The sequence below is a fragment of the Henckelia pumila genome, chromosome 3 (genome assembly GCF_033568475.1).
Source record: "Henckelia pumila isolate YLH828 chromosome 3, ASM3356847v2, whole genome shotgun sequence".
Classification (NCBI taxonomy): domain Eukaryota; kingdom Viridiplantae; phylum Streptophyta; class Magnoliopsida; order Lamiales; family Gesneriaceae; genus Henckelia; species Henckelia pumila.
This window is the reverse complement of record NC_133122.1, coordinates 132,188,368-132,203,236: the sequence shown is the minus strand read 5'-3', so window position 1 is coordinate 132,203,236 and position 14,869 is coordinate 132,188,368. Positions and strand designations below refer to the sequence as shown.

Below are 14,869 nucleotides of genomic sequence, written 5' to 3'. Positions count from 1 at the left end.
GAATAGTGATGACAGTCGAACACAACTCCACACGCTTCTCACACTCTAGATACGCCTCCGGATCAAACTTCCCATGAAACGTCGGAATCTTCATCTTAATACTACTAATATTCTCATCATCTCTACTCCCCTCCGTGTATTTTCCATGCATTGCCTCTCGCCTATTTTTATCCCTATGTACTCGTCTCTCCCTACCCCAGTTTTCATCAAAACTCTCTTCACCATCCTCAAATTCATCCACCTTTCTATTTTTATTTTTAACCTCACTACCACTACTCTCCTCCAACTTACTCATCCGTTCATGAATCGGCTCTAACTCCGACCTCATCATCTTAGTCAAATGCCCCACCAACACCTCCATTTGAGCCTTGGAAATTCCTTGGTTCAGATTTTCTTCTTCTTTATTAGGGTTCATGGTACCTACAAGAAATGTTACTAATAAAAAGTCCTCACACAAATTTTCCCAATTTACTCCAAACGAATCACTCAAGAACTCTTTTTTTTCACTCAAATATATGATAAGGCTTTTGCTTTGTAGAGTAAAATATCAAACCTTTAAGTTTAAAAACTCTTTGACGCTTGAAAATTGACTCAAAAAGATTGCACAAAAACAATCAAAGAGAATTATGGACACATTGACTTTGACTCGCACCCAAGGATGAACAAAGACAAAGAAATTGGCCAAATGTTACTTTTTTCACTTTTATTTTGAATTTCGGCACTTTTGTTTTTTTTTTGGTTCGAATTTTCTTCTTTTTTGACTATTTTTTTTAAATAGCTTGTAGCACAAAACACAAATACTTGAGAAACAAGGTTGACAGAAAAGACTCGGGAGATTAACGAAGAATAGGCTTGGACGAAGAACGAAGAAGGATGAAGAACATATAAGATTCAAAGATAATGAAACAATATTTACTTGTTTCAAAACCCTTGCTCTTGATACCAAATGATATGAATTCTTATTGAAAATGATAAGCAAACACGAAAATAATCCAATCGTGCCCTCAAATCAATAAACAAAAGATTCGAGTGTTTATTCCGATCTTTGAAACAAGTAAAACTCACGAAAAAAAACGAAGAAAACAAAAGGAATAATTAATTTGGATTTTCACCTTTAATCGAGAAACGATTAACAATGAAGATCACAAAACAATATTTGGTTTCAAAGAGACCTTCAGATAACTTGTATCTGACAATTTTTAGTGAAATTCAATTGACAAACACCACAAAGTTTGAAAAACTTTGATAATTTGTTTTTTTTTTATTGTAAAGCAAAAGTTTTGAAAATTCTAGAGAGAATTTTAATCACAGTATGTGTAGAAATCTGAATAATCATTTATCTTAATGAACAGAAAAATAATGTATTTATAGTTTACAACTCAGAATAAAATATAATGCAAAATATTACAAAAGATATAACTTAAATAATTTCTAGTAGGTTTCTATTTTCAAAAATAGGAAAAAAAGACTCAAAAATAACCAAAACTCATACACACACACAACATGACAAAGTCTGTGTAAAACCCGACCTCACTCGAGCGGTAGAATCTCGCGCTCGAGCGAGAATTTCTCTGCCCGAGAAAATAAAATTTCGCAATGCTCGCTCGAGCGGCAATTTGTTGCGCTCAGGCGAGACAATTTCTATCTGAATCCCGAATTCTTCATTTTTTTCACTTTCTAACACTTCAATGACGCATAAACATATTTCAAAATAATCTTCAAGTGCTCCAATCACATCTTGATAATTTAGCATCAACATTTGAAGAGGTTCCTTGAACTGTTTAGCTCGACGCTTTGTAATCGGCCCTTCTGGAAACTCCAATGAATCTCGAACATTTCCCGCAACCCGATCCGAATGTGAGCTGTCCACGATCGCATCACTACGACATGGAATATGAAGGCATACCTAGATTTCATCTAGGTGAATCGGAGGCATATGCATCAACACAGGCAACCTGGATTAAGGTGCTTACAAAAAGTTTAATGGTACATAATGTATGATAAAAGCTGAAAAAAAAGAATAAATGGATATATTAAAGCATCAATGAATACTATGTGGAAGATGTAATACAGTTTAAAATAAAACAAAATTTTGACTGTCTAAAGGTGATTCTTTCCCATACATTCTGTTGGTTAACCAAAAAATCTCATAATATAATTGTATTAACAATAATAATAATAAGGCAATTACCTTTGCAACATGTTCAACTTGAACAAAGCATCTACACAGCTGGAATGAAGTATCTAGTCGTATTATATTTTAACAGATAGTTGGCATAAATTCATAATGTAAGAGTTTGACGACATTTTGGATGTATAGATGCAAGTTTTTAAAACCCCAATCAGTCATTCCTCACCTAAAATGATCAAGAATATTGAAGACATAATAAGTTGGATTCATTGATTGAGCACAAAATATTTGCTACGTTACTTAAAATTATTATAAGGTTTATCAATTTCGAAAAAAGTAACCGAGTAAATAGTATAAGCAAATTGGAAAGATATATAAATGATCTACTTTGTAAAATTAAGGATAAATGAGATTAAAAAATTATCATGACAAACTCTATCTATATTAAAAACATGCAATACTAACCAAATCACAATTTTTATTTAGGTAATCACAACCTGTACTTAGGTATATGGTTTATTTATTTAGTGAAATCATAGCATTTAAGAAAGTTGAAGAATATATGGAATTAAAGTGAAGCAAAGAAAGATTTTTTGCTCATATGATGTATGCATGTACCAACATTTAGAACAACTATCATGCTAAAGATATTAGTCTCAATCACAAATACATTTGTTAAAGTGTAAATGCACCAAGATTAATAAACACATCAAACTCAAACACAGTACGAATCAAATACTTGTTCACTCAACATATTTTTGTGAACCATAGATTCCATCTAAAAATTGCTTTAAACATTAACACACTGGTATTCCAACATTATAACTAAAAGGAGTACGTGTGTGTTACCTTGCATGAATTCGTGCTGTTGAACAACATATTTATTTTATTTGTTCCATTTAAGTAAAGTTTAGCAATTGATAGTGTTTTATTTTGTATGTGGTATGACCATTATAAAATTTGAAAATATAAGTCTTTTGAAATTTCTATTATTCTTCTTCCGGTTCTTCATTAAAGGAAGAACAAAATAAAGGAACATGTAAGCAACTCATTAACATGTCTGCCCGGGTATTCAGAAAATAACTTGTACAGAATTCCTTTGCCGAAACTGTTTGCTCTCACTTAGACATTACTACTTTAAATTTTCTCATTCTTGAATTCTCATTAACAGTGCTGAACCTAGCATTTCCTCTCGCTATTCCCAAGTTCTATAGAAGACATATGTGCCGGGGGCATAGTACTGCTTCAAGTCACGAAAGGTAAGATTTGGTATTTTTTATGTGGTTATTTTCATTTGTCAACATCCAAAATTCACATATATTTTTTGATTTTAGCAAGCATACATACGTTTAAAAAGTATGGGGAAGTGTTGAGAAAGCTTAAGACCGAATCATGACACAAATTATATTGTGTCATACATTTTATGATTACAATATGCTGTTAATATCTTAGTGCAAATTGAGTTATTATTTGAAGTTATATGTGTGTGACAATGTGATGTATATGATGAATATTGTAAAATTACGGAACATTTAACTTCAATAAATTTCTCAATGGGATTTCGATTGTTTATTCGAAAATGCATTAAGTTTGTCAACAAACCTAATGGTGGTGTGCGGTAGGGGTAGGAGATTTCGTGCATTTATGAATGATTTTATTTTTTAGATTCTACACAGAACTATATATATATTTCTAGGAGCAAAATCTATATGCTTCACTTCCATATTCCTTGGTAGAAAATAAGATAGAAAATATGACAGACACATTTGTAAATATTACAGTATAAATATGTTGATTGCATGTATTGATTTGGTAAATTTTGTATGAGATGTCGTACCTTGGTGGCTTGAAGCAGTAGTAGAGGAGTTCGTCTCGGTTGAATTTTCATTTGTTTTTAGACCTATGTCAGCCCTTTGTCTTTAGTAAGTTGATCTACGTCGAGCTAGGTAATTTTGTCGTTGTTCTAGTGTCAATGAATGTCTTCTTTTGCGTTCACGCATCTTACGATGTTGACGTCTTTCAACATTGTTTTGATTGCGATGAGAAGTAGTTCGAAGCATTAACGTTTGCTACATAGCAAAATGGATGATGTAGTTAGTAATTAATAGAACATAAGGTAATATATGAGTAAATGACAATAAAAAATATTCAATGAATAGATTAATTACCAAACATCATAGCAGACAATTATTTGGGATTTCAAAAAGTTTTGGTTCATCACTTCTCACGGATTTAGAACTAAATTGTTTTATCCTTTAATTTACAAACACCAAAATGAAGCTAAAATAATTACTTAATTAATGTATAAGAAATAAATTTGAAGAAAAAATGGGAATGTATATGAATTCAGTAAAGTTTACCTATCTCCAATATTCTTCATAATAAACCCAATCAAGTCACCACACCCTTAAACACTTAGAAACATGATAAATGAAACTAAATAATACCAAGAAAATCTTATTAATGCAAAAAGTTGGTCTCTACGTCTGATTCTTTTATGCATCCAAAAGTATTATAAATTCAATAAAGAAAAGATAAAGAAAAATTTTACATCAAAAGGGTCTTATAGATTCAACTTTTATAGGAACATACCGTGTCATGGCAGTTGCCGTCATTTAAAAGAGTAGCAAACTCAATCAACTGACTTATAGTTCACAGTTATCACAAAGGCCAGATTAAGTAAAAACTACGTTTACTAAATACCGGAATTTTTGAACATTGAGTTTGTTATTTTGTCAAACATGTTTACATAAAATAATAAAAGAGCCGAGAGAAGTACATAGAAATCTAATGAAATAAACATGCTAAAGAATGTAATTAAGGACAGCATCACAATCGAGATAAGAGGTCTCACCATTTAATTTGCTATAATTGTAAAGATGACGTCCGTAAGTCCACGGAGTTGCTATTGATGCTGAGATTTCCGAACACAATCACAAATACATTTGTTAAATAATTTTTTTTTCATTATGAGGCTTTGAAAATGTGTCTTCAGAACACAATTTTTTTCTTCTTCAAAATAGAAATCCACAGAATCTATCGATTGAGTCCTAAACCTTTCTGAACACTTCCCCATAGTTTTGAAAGAGTGGTTATTGAAATTTAAATTTGTAAAACATGAATTTTGGCAGAACAAATGAAAGCAGAGGCAACATTTGAAAGAGGATGAATTACCTAACCAGCGAATAAAGGAACCGGAGAAATTGTATACCTTGACGATCCCATGTGAAGCTTGAAACTCGTAGAAAATTGTTTCCTATGTGAAATTCTGCAGGCACAAATATTTGAAGATTAACAGCATAAAATGGGTAGTAGAAAATGGTTACCACGGTAGTATATTTAATTTATTCAATTTTTTTGCTTCATCAATTGAAGGAGCCCTCAAAATCGGCTTCCAGATGGCCATCAACATCGACAGTTTCGCGGCGAATCTTGTTGACTATGGGACCCCGAATATGAAGCACAATGGATGGCGGGTTTCCCTTGCTCTGGATGTTGTTCCAGCTGTGATCATGACCGTTGGTGCTCTCTGATTGCCCGATACTCCTAATTCAATCATCTAAAGGGGCAAGAAAGAGGCGGCACGAGAGATGTTGCAGAAGATCCGCGGCACGGCGAACGTAGACCTGGAGTACAACGATATGTTGGAAGCCAGTGAAGCATCGAAACCGGATGAGGAAGCACTCCTCCGAAAGAAGCATTTGAGAGACTGGTGAAACCGTGAGATGGAAAGATGTGGAGAGAGAACCAAATTGACAGCGGTTGAATAATACGTGGGATAAGTTTGGAAAAAGTGGGATAAGCTCACGTCTCAAAGGATCAAAGTTGTTTGCATGAGTTTAAATTTTCAAATTTTGTTTTTGACATACAACGTACCATTCTAAAAGAGGCTAATGGTTAATAGAATATATATATATATATATAAATTTTCAGCTGCCCAACCAATGATGTCCAACTCGTCCCTCACCACTAAAACCTGGTACCGTGTTTTAGTTATGCGGAAAATAAAAAAAAAAACAACGTACTAAGTCGGGGACGAGCTGAGGAAATATTGTTGGCCAACTGAAAATCCTCATTTATATATATATATAGTCTTGTTACCCCAACGTGTATTTTTTTTAAAAAAAGTTTAACATTTGAAAAAAAAGATATTTAAAAAAAATGCTGTAAGTGGTACGTCATCTCAGTTGTATGTCGAAAAAAGGTAGATTCAAGAACCATGAAACCAAAATCATAACTGAAATATCTTTTAAAATAATAATAATAACTGAAATATTTTATTGGTTTCATTTACAGAATCAGAGTCAGAACCGTGGAAATATGTTTAAGTATCCGTTCCCGAAATAAGGAACCTGAGCCATGTGAAATTGGAACTAGAATCTTAAATTAATCTTACATTTTAAGATCTCGTAGTATATATAGATGGGTTACTTTGATCTTACGCCATGAGGTAGATGGAACTTTTTTATTGGTTTAAATTATGGGAACTCCACATCAATCATGTGGGACCCGCATTATTTGACCAATTATGTGCTTCCACCTATCACATAGGAGAAAACCATGGGGTAGGATGAAATTTTTCATATATATTTCTTAAATTATGTAATTAAACTATTTAATATATTTAAATTCCATTCAATCACTTATTTATTTATTTTTTTGAATAAAAACCAAGTATTAAAATTTATCAAGGAAATAGTTAATATCCAAAATTATTTTTATCAATATTTTTTACTATATTATTATAGTGCAGATCCTCTAATTAACTAATTCTTAATTAATTGTTGAAAATTGATTTGAAATTACCATTATATCCTAACTTAAGTTTCAATAAAATCAAAATTATTAAGCAAATTAGTCATTTTATATGACTTTATCTTTTTTAGCCTTTAGATGTTTTATTATTTACCAAAATGACATTCACTTTGTGTCATTTGTTGGTTTTTTTATTTACGAAAATGTAATTCAATTTGTGATAGAATCGGTTATGGTGTGTAGAGGGAGTGAATACACACTTTTCAAATTATTTGAGCTACAATAGCTCGGTTATTGAAATATTGAGCACCAATAAATTAAATTGAGTTTGGTTTTCAAACCAAGCGGAAGAAACTCAAAATAATCCTTCGTAGAAACCGATTAAACATTTTGTAAGCCATTTGAGGAAGAAGAAAGTTGAAATGATGAAAACAGTTTGGTTGAAACATTTTATCAAACACTTTAAATGCAACATTTTGGTATATGAAGAACACATAAAATGCTTCAGCAATGCATCTTAAAAACATGCAGTAGCAAAAGTAAATTAAATGCGATAAATAAATAGACATGAATTTGTTTATGGATGTTCGGAGCTCAATCTCCTAACGTTATCCCTTCTTCCTCCTTGAAAGGATATCACTTGAAGACTTTTATTTATACAATGCATTTGTACAAACCCACTCCAAGACTACGACTTGCCCACTATCTATCTTAGAACTCCTTGCCACTCGATTGTAGGCCGCAACCTTACAATCCGCATAATATTTAATGTCTCTTATGTTAAAACTACAAACACAATCTTTTACGTCTTTATGTTAAGACTCTCACTCAACTAATCTATGAAATACATCTCTCTTGTATATGTGAGTGGGTTGGGTGTGAAAAACATGACAGGAAAGCTCAATAATACTGTTTTGTTCTTCACACCAAAAGCAAGCTCTCAACTAGCTGATAAATTGTAGTGACCCGCATCGTGATCACCTATTAATCAGAAGCTTAAACATGCAATTAAACAATAATCTAAAATCAGAGTAACTGCGAAATAAAAAATAATACCAGGTAAGAAAAACCTAGCGGTCAACCTTGCTAACCAGCCATGGTCACCACCTAACCTCCTTGTCCCCAAGAGAACTACCTGCAACTGCCCCATGAAATAAGACATCCAGCCAATATAAAACAAGTGAGCCTAACATGCTCAGTACGAGAGTATGAGTATACGATATTATATGTGCATGTATGAAAGTGAACTGGGTACCAAGACACTCAGGTCAAGAAACTAGCTCATAGACCGGGCCCCATGGTATATAGCACGTTGTGCCGTCGCCTCAGGAGGTGGCTCATATACCCAGTGGATAATGGTGACCTGATATAAAACGACCCTAACTCTATAATTAATAAATAAATATGCGGAATTTTTTTTTTTATACTTACTAAATAAAATATGTACATATATGCTCATACATATATGCACAGAATAAAAAATATTTAAAAATAAATAAATAAATAAATAACTCAAATAAAAATGCATTCTTTAATAAAATAAATATCTGAGTCAAATATTGAATTAAAATACTGCATAAATAAAATGATTAAAGTTTGCATGCACTGAAAATATCTAAATAAAATATTTCAAACCACAACCACTGAAAATAATTAAAATGTATTACATGCTGAAGTATTCAAAACATGCAATGTGACTCAAACATCTATCACGGTCACGGGGTCACTGCATGTCCGCTCATATGTCCTCGCCGCCGGTAGGAGCTACATCCTCCTCTACGTACTCACCTGCACCATACCAGTGTAGTGAGCCTAGAGGCCCAACATGCTAACATAACAAGGGTTTAAAATAATTTAAATCAATTTACTACTAATACATAACATATACATGAATGAGCATGCTTAAAAAATATCATAACATATCATAACTTAAATTAACTTGAATAACATAATCCATAAATATTGTTGAGCAAATTATTTTCTAACATCGCATGGTTGTATCCGTAGTGTAACCTTAAATCATACATTAAATACTGATCAGCGTGGAAACCAACGTACGTGGCGGTGACGAATCACCTCTTAAATTGGCAGTAAACTGCCCTTCAATAGTTCACATATGGGGACGAATCCCCCTCAAATCTCAAATTGTCACACTACTTCAACTTTCAATATAAAATATTTTCTTATTGCTCAACCTTAAACATTTAATCATACATAAAATTATTTCATGAATGCATGTACTTAAATAAAATGTGTGTCCTTCATATATATTTAATTTAATTTTATACTAACATATACATATTAAAATAATTTCAATGCATAAAAATAATTAAATATATAATCAGAACACATGCAATTTCTCATGGATTGTACTGGACTGCTGGCCCTAAACACTCAAGCCCATTTACTTAAATCTGGCCCATTAACACTGAGACTGGGCCATTAACATACTTAAGCCCAATAAAATTATTCTAAGCCCAATTAAATAATTCAAGCCCATTAACAACCAATTCTGGCCCAATGGGCCCAAAAGCCCAAAGACTGGCCCAACAACTTTCATGGGCCCCTAAGCCCATAAAAATTAGTGGGCTCACTTAATTAAATTAATTAAGCCCAAATAATTAAGTTCAATCCAAAATAATTAAATGGAACCCAATTAAATTTTTGGGATTTAATTAGGCCCATTAAACACCTAAACTTAATAATTAACTTAAAAATAAAATACCTGAGCCCGACTAACTTAACCCGGACCCGGACCCAATAGACTTGACCCATGACTTATTGAACCCGACCCGGACCCAACAACCCGACCCGGATCCCTCAAAACCCTTTAACCCGATCCCCCCTACCCGACCTCCCCTCGGTCGTGATGAAGGCCTGCTGCCGGCCAGCTCCGGCCACCCCTGGCCGGAGCGCTGCTGCCCAGACGTAGCCCACGTCTGGGCGGTGCTAACCTACCGTGGCTCAGCCCGAGCCACGGTCCTTACCTCCAACCCGAAGGCCTCTTCCGTCGAACCCTAAACTGCACCCCCCTTGGACCAACATCGAACAAGCGTGCCTCAGCCCCTTTCCAGCCCAAACCAGCCGAACCACACCAACCTAGGGACCCTAAGGAACCCCCTTCAACCTCTGACCAGCAGCCATACAAGACATGAAGCAAGAAAACGTGAACGTGGAAGAATAACATGAACAAGGTGCATCCCAATCAAAACTAAACGAATTTTTCTGAAATTTCCTTGAGTAATTCTCATGCATACACACGCACACTATTAACCACTGATATGACACAAAAGTAGGGAAAGAATCATGCCTTGCACCTTAGTTTGAAGAGAAAGGAGTGCGTAGAACGATTCCGGGACGACGGGGCGATGACAACCGACTTGGAAGCTTCAAAATCGAGCTATGGTGTTCTTCGTGGAGGTTGCTAGCCAAAGAAGATGATGAATATGGGGTGGGGTGGCGGCTGATGGAAAATAACGTGGGTTTTGGGTAGATTAGGTTTTGTTTTTTTGTTTTAATTAAAATATAGGTTAATTAAATATAGATAAAAGGTTTTAAATATAAAAATATACAACTTAAACTTTCAAATAAAAGTAAAAATCTGATAACTCAATTTAAAATCCCGATTACAATTTAAGGGAATTTTAAAAATAATTAAAAGTCATTAAAATGGCTAAATTTGGATAAAAATGGACTCCTAAAATTATATAAAATTAAATACTAAAAATATTGATGAAATAAAACTCAAAATAATATTTTTTGGCTCTAAAAAGACTCATAAAATAATTTGGATAGAAAGTTGTCATCTCGTCCGTCCACGGTCCCGTCTACGCGATCAAAAATAATTAAATACTAAAAATCATAAAAATCACTAATTATGGGTTAAATGCTTAAAAAATAAATTAAATCATGCACAAATAATTCACATAATTATTTAACCCATAAATCTAAAATTTAAATAATTAAATTCCCTAATTATGCATGCAGATTTACGTATTTAAAAATACCGGGTGTTACATGATACTAGTACACGTGTCCAACCATCACAGTGAACTGACACAAGACTTACGTATCCAACCATCCACAAACTCGTAGGGTGAACGCCCTACTACAAGATACCTCTAAGATATAGGCTCAATATGCTCATGTATGCAACATACAGGCGTGACATGTTGTATATAAAGACATATAAAACATGCAATCACATAATCCATGCAAACACATAATACATGCATACTCAATCTCGATATCTCGAATAATACTTATGTACCTTATTAAGAAAGATCCTAGAAGCTCCCCTCTAGGTCCAAGCCTATCATGCAGCACTACAATGCATAAATACCATGCATTACTTAGCATGCCAAACACCACCTGACATGCTCTAAGGGCCTTAATTAAACTATAACCTACTCCTTATTTACTATAGGGAACCAGATCCATACCTTCGTTCGTCGTCAGCTCGCTGATGTCGAAGGCCCCAAAGCCTGGGCATAGTTTAGCTATGACCCATGGACGTCTCGCCAGAGCTCCACCGCTCGGCCGCTACTACGAACACTGTCCGTTATATAAAAACTACTACCTACACCAACTCTTAAAATAAGAGTACCCAAAATCTCATAAAATCGAGCTAGCATGGGCAAAGGGGAGAGGTGAAATGAGCATTTGAAAATGAGGCCTCAGACCCCTATTTATAGACGAAGTTCGAAAGCTCCGATCTATGCATGCATGCAACTTGTCCATTGGCTACGATCGGAAGCTCCGATATGCACTTCGGAGGTTTTGATCTCTGATGTGGTTATATTTTCCTATAATTTATTTGAGTTAATTTGTATGATTAGGATAATTTGCATTGATTAAATTTATTTTATAGTTCCTAATCATTGTTTGTGTTTTGATATAGGAAAATAGAAAAATGGTGCAAAAGAATTGAAGAAAAGAAGCAATGAAAGAAGATGCACTACAAGAAAAACGGCTAAAGACAACGCTTTTTTCGCGTTGTTAATGTCCCCAAAAAAGCGTTGTCGTATCCAGTGTTGTAAAAGACCATGCTCAAAGACAACGCTTAAAAAATGTTGTCATATCTAAAAAAGACAACGCGTTTTTTATAAAAAGCGTTGTCGTTTCTGGAAAAGACAACGCTTTTTAAGCGTTGTTGTATCTGGAAAAGACAACGGTTAAAAAAGCGTTGTATTTTCTGGTAAATACAACGCTTAAAAAAAGCGTTGTCTTTGTTCAAATAAAAAACAAAAAAAAAATTTAATTTACAAATTTTTAATATTATAAATCACTCAAAATTCAAAAATTTGTAAAATAAAATTTAATATAGAGTATTCCAATATTATAAATCATTTAAATATAAAAATAATCGAATTTTAAATTAATGAACACTAGGAAAAAACTATTCATTAATATCAAAAACTTTGATTCCTTCCTTCAGCACATGTTAGCGTCCCAAGCTTTCATTAAAGCCGCAGCAATCTCTTTTCCTTTAATTTGTATCTTCATACTGTAAATTATTAAAAATAAAAACAAACATAAAATAAATATGAATATATTAAAATGAAAAGTAAAAGCAAACACATATTTGGAAGCAAAAAACATGAACTACGAATTACGAAATTCAAGCCACAAGTTGCTAAAAATGAATGGTTGAACAAACTACATTCCTAGTTGCAACCCCCTTACTTTATGCATTAAATAACAATCAAATCAGAGGCAATACAAATTTATTTGATATACTAACAAAGTAACAATGACTGGGATGTATGTAGAACGCCAAATAATACACACTTGTTATTAAAAGTAATGAAAAGTGTTCCATACCCAAGCACGAAAATCACATGTAAACTAAATTTCCACATGCCATGTATTCAAAAATATTAATCAGAAGAATTTTTTTTTGCTATTTTCCTTTTATTCATCATAATTTGCTTGCATTTATACAGAAATTCTGACCAGATAATAGAAAGTTATCATATTGGCTTCCTTCACAGACCATATGTGCAAGAATTTATCCAGTGATCCACTGGCCAGATACTCGCCATTTGGGCTAAATAATGCAACGATATAAACAAGATCCCTGCAATATTCGGATTGGTGGACATTATAGTGAGTAGAACTAAACATTAGCTCTATTCAATGAAGTCAAGCTCTGTAATAAGTGTATTATTTTTGGGTTTGTCATTAGGTTCAAAGTCTTAATTATCCTACCAAACTTAGTAAAAGAAAAGTCATGGTTTGAATGTGAGAGATGATAATGTTTGTCAAACCCTTTTCTTGTTTCATAGGATCATTACACACGAGAAATACTTCTATGGTTTTATGTAAAATTCAGACATAGTTGTTCCATATGGTTCTGTAAAATTTATATATCTAGGCGCCAAACCTGTGGCCATTTAAGCTGTGGAAAAGACACCCAATGTCCACTTTCCAGAGCTTTATTGTTGAATCAAATTAAAGGAGACACTGCAGATGCAAGGGAATATAAGGTAACAGTGTATGGAAAAAAATGTAATGTTATTTGTACAACGCATGAAGTTAGCTAAAAAATGTACGAACTGGTCATAACTCATGATATTTTTCAGATAGATTAACATGGCATAAATAATATTTACACGTTCATTATGCTGATGTACGTAATACAGAACACAGAAAACGATGGATGAGCTTCAAGTTATAACTTGGCATGTTCTTTCAAATCAAGCAAGAAGGATTTTTTTTGCCCTAATTACTGTATAAATGATTATGTGAAATTATGATAAGGTAAATTAAGTTAACAAAAACAATTAAACGACTGCAAATTTGGTTGGGACAATTAAACGACTTCAAGTCATACCTTGGCATGTTCTTTCATAATTTTTTTGTAGAATCGATAATGATGCAACAACCACTCCGCCATTTCACCTGAAAAAGAAAAAAGAACAAAAACTTTACTACAGTGTGTTTGAATTCAATTCAAAGATTGTAACATGCAAGGAATGACAATATCAGTTATAGGACACTACACCTGAAAATTTTCAATAGCCGTACTCATGTTCTTCGAAAAACATTAAGCACTACTCTGTAAAAAAAATAATATGTCTACAATGAGAGCAAATTAAAATTCCAAAATACATAAATAAAAAACTATGTGAATATGTGTTTACTCTTCAAATAAAGGGGAAGTAGTCCTCAGAAATCCAATCCAACCCATCTGAGGCCCATAGCACAATACTGCAAAACACAGCAGAGAACACAAGTATAACATGAAAACTTAAATTAACTGACACATGAAATCAAATATCAAGTACACAACAATGCGGCGCAAGTATCCAATTACCCAGAGGCATTCTGGCAGCTGCAGAAAAAACCATAATCAAGGTTTAGAAAGGTTCATTCTCCTAGGTAAAATTTGTTGCTACTGATATCAAATGATAAAATTGTGATGAAAATGATTAGTTGAATTTTTTTGTCTAAGTTTCTGCAGAAGCTAACTTCTACGGACGATACATGCAACAAGGTCGAAACCGAATTCCAGATTTGTCAGCCAATAGTGTAAAAATCATATTTAATTCATTTCTCATTCAAATATAGTTCTATAAATTGGAAATGAAATCTAACTCATTTTGATACATTTCATCTTCATAAGATTTTCCAAATAAAATCATCTAATAAGCCTAAATCTATCTGAAAGAACACACCTGAAACTCGGACATTATGTTTTTCGCAGATTGGAGCGAGTTCAGTAGAAAATTCATATAAAATTCATTTTACATATGAATGAGTTATAACTGGTGGAAAATCAAAGAAATCACAATTATCTACAAGTTTTATGTGAATTTTAACCTCAAAATATGCACTGATCAATACCAGATTTCGAAATGACAGTAGGTGCAAAAAATTATTCTACATACAGTGCAGTTTCAGAAAAATTGGCATATCTCTTTAAATTTTAATTCAAATGACCTGTTTCCAGTGCCAAATCAAAGACAACACAGAGCACTA

The 14,869-nt window shown here is 33.3% G+C and overlaps 1 long non-coding RNA gene across 1 annotated transcript; it reads right to left on the bottom strand.

The window, feature by feature from the left end:
* Positions 1-1,390: 1,390 nt before the first annotated feature.
* LOC140892519 (uncharacterized) lies at positions 1,391-5,882 on the bottom strand. The gene is made up of 3 exons (XR_012152845.1): positions 4,986-5,882; positions 3,969-4,200; positions 1,391-1,955 (listed from the first exon to the last, which is right to left on the bottom strand). It is a non-coding gene; the product is annotated as an uncharacterized lncRNA (long non-coding RNA).
* Positions 5,883-14,869: the final 8,987 nt, after the last annotated feature.